Below are 6,682 nucleotides of genomic sequence, written 5' to 3' on the forward strand. Positions count from 1 at the left end.
CGGCTGGGCTGCTTTGCATAACATTTCAAGTTGTGTGATTATTTTAAGTAGGCCTACTTATGTGTGGGTGAGTCTAGACACTTGAGAATTCCTCCTAAGTTGCATAAACTAAAGGACCTTGGTGACAAACAACCACACTGGGTCAAGGCAGAGGCAAGGAAGCAACCAGGTGCTCAGGAGGTGTGCAGGTATACAAAATGTAAAAATAGTAAAAAGGTGCTCCTGGGATCAATCGGGATAACACATCTATAGAACAAAGCGGAGATCCGGGCACACTTAAAGGTTAAAAAGGAGGAAAACTTTATTCAACCGACATGTTTCGACCTATACGGTCTTCATCAGGGCTGAACCACACTGGGTCAGTTTACATTCCCTCTCTCCCACGTGTGCACGTGACACATGGAAATATGGCCATGGTTTCCTTTTTAAGGGGCGCTATAGTGCCCCTTCTATAAACAGCTTTTGTCCCCACACGTCTCAAGATTCGCCATTGACAATGAACAGAGAAATTACGTCAGAATTCCGCTAAATATGACTTAAATTAAACATCAAAACATTAAACGCCATTGACTTTGAAGGGAAACTGTACGTCATATGTACTGTAAACGAGCAAATCAGCTAACCAATCACAGGCAACAGGAATTCTGATTGGCCAGTATGAGATGATGCATGATGATGTTGATAAGAGCTGGTTATTCCGCTAAATATGACGTAAATTAAACATCAAAACATTAAACGCCATTGACAACTTAAGTCAAATGTAAACGAGCAAATTGGCTAACCAATCACATGTTGGTGGGAGCGCTTTTGGCCAATAAGGGACCACCTTATGGTACCGTATGTAGCAATGTCAAATGTCCACCAATATAAATTGATGTACGATGACAAGAGTGCCCCTTATTTCACACAGGTGTGATTTTTTTATAGGATACAACCTTATGAAACACATTTGAACAACTACTTTTGTTTTCAAAAGTAATGGAGGAGTATAAACGGACTGCGAGAAACGATAAATATAGCTGCAAGCAGCGATAAAGCGGGACCAAGATAGAAGAAGACCAATGCGCAATTAGAACAACATGCACAAATGAGACTGACGAGCTGAGTTGTCGGTGCCGGGATTTGAACTCACAACCTTGTGGACCTAAGGCGGGAGCTATACTGACTTAGCCTGGTTAATAAACCAGACCGAATCAGCCGTTGGCAAAAAAAAGTTGCCTACCAGCGGATTACGGTCTGGCGAGGCTCAGTAGCACGCCTCTTTCCTACAGCAGAGAACAGGTCGGACCAATCGGGACACGGTATGCAATATAGGCGGACTTTGGTACAGTGACGTTCAATGCTTGAGACTTTTGACTGACAGTAGCTCTGACCAATTGCGTCAAAGAGAAAATGTTCCCCGGGAAATGAAATCCAAGTGGAGCCAGCCCAGACTGATATACCGCGACAGTGTTGTGTGATATTAGTCTGGCTTATTAGCCAGGCTAATACTGACTGAGCTACACAGAGACAATCAGTGACTACATTGTAAACTGTAAAACCATTCAGTGATTTGGTAACAAGAAGGTGTGTCCTCATTTTGGGCATGTCTTTCCATTACTACAGTGTGTTTTCACGCACAGTTAAAGTGTGTGTGTGTGTGTGTGTGTGTGTGTGTGTGTGTGTGTGTGTGTGTGTGTGTGTGTGTGTGTGTGTGTGTGTGTGTGTGTGCGTGTGCGTGTGCGCGCGCGCGTGCGTGCGTGCGGCTGCATGCGTGCATGCGCGGCTGCGTGCGTGCGTGCGCGCGTGCGTGCGCGTGGCATGCGCGCGTGTGTGTGCGTGGCTGCATGCGTGTGTGTGTTAGGCAGACAATCGTTCATAACCATGGATTTGGATTGAAGATCATCTCTTTAGTTTTTGTGGTGTTTAACATAAGGTGGCTATTATCACACCAGTCTTTAAAGTTATTGATCTCACTGATATAGCCCACAGGGCGTTCAACAATATGTACAAATAAGACTGACAAGCTGAGTTGTCAGTAGCTGGATTTGAACACACAACCTTGCGGTCCAAGGGCAAGAGCTCGACTGACTGAGCTACACGGAGACAATCAGTTACTCCATTGTTAACAGGAAAATCATTCAGTGTTAGTTCAGCATAAGTACTCAAACTTTAGTGTGTGTGTGTGTGTGTGTGTGTGTGTGTGTGTGTGTGTGTGTGCGTGTGCGCGCGCAATTTTCATTGGCTCATAAAAACTTCATTTTTTTCACTTAACAAAAATGTGCTACGATTATTTGTCCGTATAGGTCCAAAGTTCACGTGTAGAAGTTTTCGTGCATTTTGAGCAAAGATTCTGGGAGGAGTTACATTTGAACTGTTTTTCATATAATTCAAAATGGCGGGTGATCTAAAGGTCAAAAGTCAGAACACGAAAGTTGTTCGGCATGAGGAGACACATATGTGTATCAAAGTGTCATTGCCAACGGTCAAACGGTTCATGAGATATGCACGTTCAAAGTTTGCAAGTTTGCAAGTTTTGCATCAATTGAGTGCTATAGCACCACCATTTGGCCAATCGTGATGGGCTTCGCATAGTAAAGTGACATAAGCATATTTGTGTATTAGAGGCAGAAGAATAATTTTCACAAAACAGCAATTTTCATTGGTTCATAAAAACTTCATTTTTTCACTTAGAAAAAATGTGCTACGATTATTTGTCCGTATAGGTCCAAAGTTCACGTGTAGAAGTTTTCGTGCATTTTGAGCAAAGATTCTGGGAGGAGTTACATTTGAACTGTTTTTCATATAATTCAAAATGGCGGGTGATCTAAAGGTCAAAAGTCAGAACACGAAAGTTGTTCGGCATGAGGAGACACATATGTGTATCAAAGTGTCATTGCCAACGGTCAAACGGTTCATGAGATATGCACGTTCAAAGTTTGCAAGTTTGCAAGTTTTGCATCAATTGAGTGCTATAGCACCACCATTTGGCCAATCGTGATGGGCTTCGCATAGTAAAGTGACATAAGCATATGTGTGTATTAGAGGCAGAAGAATAATTTTCACAAAACAGCAATTTTCATTGGTTCATAAAAACTTAATTTTTTCACTTAGAAAAAATGTGCTACGATTATTTGTCCGTATAGGTCCAAAGTTCACGTGTAGAAGTTTTCGTGCATTTTGAGCAAAGATTCTGGGAGGAGTTACATTTGAACTGTTTTTCATATAATTCAAAATGGCGGGTGATCTAAAGGTCAGAGGTCAAAAGTCAGAACACGAAAGTTGTTCGGCATGAGGAGACACATATGTGTATCAAAGTGTCATTGCCAACGGTCAAACGGTTCATGAGATATGCACGTTCAAAGTTTACAAGTTTGCAAGTTTTGCATCAATTGAGTGCTATAGCGCCACCATTTGGCCAATCATGATGGGCTTCGCATAGTCACCGTTTGGCATGGTCCTCTATCATGTTGACAAGTTTTGCGAAAACCGACTGCACGGTTCAGTCAGAACAGCTATTTTTGGCGGAAGGAGAAGGAGAAGAAGTACTGATCATATAATTCAAAATGGCGGGTGATCTAAAGGTCAGACGTCAAAAGTCAGAACACGAAAGTTGTTCAGCATTAGGAGACGCATATGGGTATCAAAGTGTCATTGCCAACGGTCAAACGGTTCATGAGCTATGCACGTTCAAAGTTAGCATTTTCAATTGAGCGCTATAGCGCCACCATTTGGTCAATCATCATGGGCTTCGCATAGTCACCGTTTGGCATGGCCCTCTACCATGTTGACAAGTTTGGCGGAAGAAGGAGAAGAAGAAAAATAAACACAAAAACAATAAGTGACCAAAGTCACTGCGTGACTTCTTGGTCCCTAATAAAACCTCGGAACTAACTAATAAAGTTGGTCAAAAAAGCAGGGTTATCAGGACAACAAAAAGGTGTGTTCCAGTAAACGTCAGTATTTACCAGTATGTCCAGAGAACTCGCTGTTTGTGTGATCTTCCTGTTTCACAGAGGTTTGGGTGGATGTTGACCGTCTCTGCATCCAATACATGTTTCGCTGTTCGTTTCCTTTCTGGGGAAGAAGAAAAGACAAATGTTAGGATACATGCCAGACTGCCACCCGGAGACATATTCATTAGTAAGTAATTATCATTGGTAATAAAGAAAAATCACACCCGTGTGAAGTGAGGGGTGCTCTTATCATCGTACATTATCATGACGTAAAATAGACACTGTCTATTTGCTCAGACACTATGACGTAAAAATCCATTGCCGATGGGAATTGAATGTTTGTGTAGGACAAAGTATGTGGACAGACACCAAAAGCTGGATATAGATGGGGCTGGCATCCCTCAAAAAAATAAATGTTGAAATTGAAAATTTCTGCCTGACAGAGACAATATCAAGGAGAACACATCAGACATACAGGTTAGAGGTTGAGCACTTCTCTGCTCAGGCAGAGGGATGAGACCTGACCATATTTAACACTGCCATGGGATTGGTGTTGGTTAATTCTTCCATGGGTTTCTTTGAGCATTCTGACTAATCTTTCAATGCCCACAGATAATGATGATCTATAGTGACACCACATACCTCAAAAGACAGCTTAGGTTGTCTACTTTAATTGAAAAAAATAAGTGAGATTTTTCCATCATCCATTCAATACTGCTTGGTTTTGGCCAAAAAGCTGTCAAAATACAGAAGCTGAGATATTTGCATTTCTTTATAAGAGCTATATACAATGATGCAATATAGCTAACTCATATTCACCCAAATTAAAGAACAGAATCTCTGCTTTAATCAGAAAAAGAAATTAGATGTGTCCCGTTTTTCGAGTTATTGATCGTTGAATTCAGCTGAGATATAGGACATTTTGTATGTAAAAGATTTTCTCAGACCCATATACAAAATGTTTTAATTGCGACCGGAGGTCGCAGTTAACTATGAAACCTTGCGTTTTTGACACCTAACCCACAATCCCCGTCACTCTCCCCGTCACTCACCCCAGGTCATCATGACATCACGTGACATCAGCCCCTGTCTTGAGTGTGGTGTCTTGAGTCCTGTGTCCTATGTGCTGTATCCTGTATCCTGTGTCTTGCTTGGGTCCTGTAGATTCTGAGGATTTGAGATCTCGCTGGGCAGTGTAGTCGTGATCCCTACAGATCCTCTTCGGATTCTTCTTATATATGGTTCACTAGATGCGTGTCATGATGACGATGTCAGGCGTGTATATCCATATATGAGGTTTCTACACTAGTCATGTCAGCGCTGGATATCGCTGTTAGGTGAAATAACGAAGGCTTTCACCTAGAGCTCCATATATGGAGACAACCTATAGCTATAGCTGATGCCCCCCATGCCAAAGCGCCAACGCTCGCCCAGCACTCAAAATCCCCATACATGGAGAAAGCCATATGGTACCCAGGTCTCGTAAAGGGCGAGGTCGCTTCTCGCCCATGTATACTACTAGAATTTCGCCGCCCTTCGGGTGGCTCATCCTAGAGTTACGTTGCAGCTCAATATGGGAAAGAAATTGCGGGATTTGACAGACTCCACTGCATGTTTCAGCTGTGTCACATGTAACGGATGGCTCCACATCGTACACACACGCACACGCTTATGTGTACTGCGCGCACGCACGCACGCACACGCACTCACTCGCTGACTTCTCACGATGCGATACAAAATCCCCCCCCCCCCCCGCACACACACACACACACACACACACACACACACACTTAAAAGTCCCCCCGCGTTGTGGTGGTGCAATTGTCGTGTTTGCATGAATTAAACTGTATGTAATCTCGCCGCTGTCCATCCAAGTTCGAATCAGTGTGTGTGTGTGTGTGTGTGTGTGTGTGTGTGTGTGTGTGTGTGTGTGTGTGTGTGGGACTATGTGTGTGTGTTGTGCTTCTTGCAGAGGCAATGGGAAGACGGGGTACAATGTTGCCAGGTTCGCGAATTGTAAGCGAGTTGTAGTGTGTGTAAGTAGCGTGGTGAAAGGTTTTGTTTCTGGGCCTGTTTTCTTGTTTCTGGGCCTGTTTTCATAGACCTGGCAACAGTGGTCCGTGGCCCGTGTGTGTGTGTAGTGTTCGTCTTGTTCTTGTAATGTGTGTGTGTGTAGTGTGTAACTTCCGGTGGTGCATTCGGAAGTCAGAAACGTAACATAAAAACTTGTTGAAAGCGTGTTGAATGGCATTTTTTCTGGGCTTGTTTTCATAGACCTGGCGACAGTGTTCCGTTGCCCGTGTGTGAGTGTGTGCGTGCGGGGGTGTGGGTGGTTGTGGCGAATTTGTTTGTAGTGAAGAAATGCATTGCCGGCATCCCTGTGGAAGGGAGGCGGCTTTGGTGGCAGTGCAATGACCATTGTTCCGCGGGTGGTGTTGAGTGTCGGCGTGCGGCGCGATATGAGGAGATAGCCGTGGAACGACACGGAGGGTAAGTCTGTGACGTCACTGCCGTGTGAAGGACGGCGTTGCAGTAGTGAGTAGGGCGGTATCGGCATGACGTAGCTGTTGACTTTGGGTCCCTTGTCCGTGTGTTGGGTACAACTTCTCACTTGTATATATAGAATATACTGAATTAAACAGAATCTCTGCTTTGATTAGGAAAATAAATTCAGTTCTTTACTTATTGACAGTTCAATTCAGCTTGCTTTTCACCAAAAGAGCTGAATAAACTGTGAAATAAACACA

This window comes from Electrona antarctica, assembly GCF_951216825.1.
Source record: "Electrona antarctica genome assembly, chromosome: 14".
In the NCBI taxonomy this organism is placed as follows: domain Eukaryota; kingdom Metazoa; phylum Chordata; class Actinopteri; order Myctophiformes; family Myctophidae; genus Electrona; species Electrona antarctica.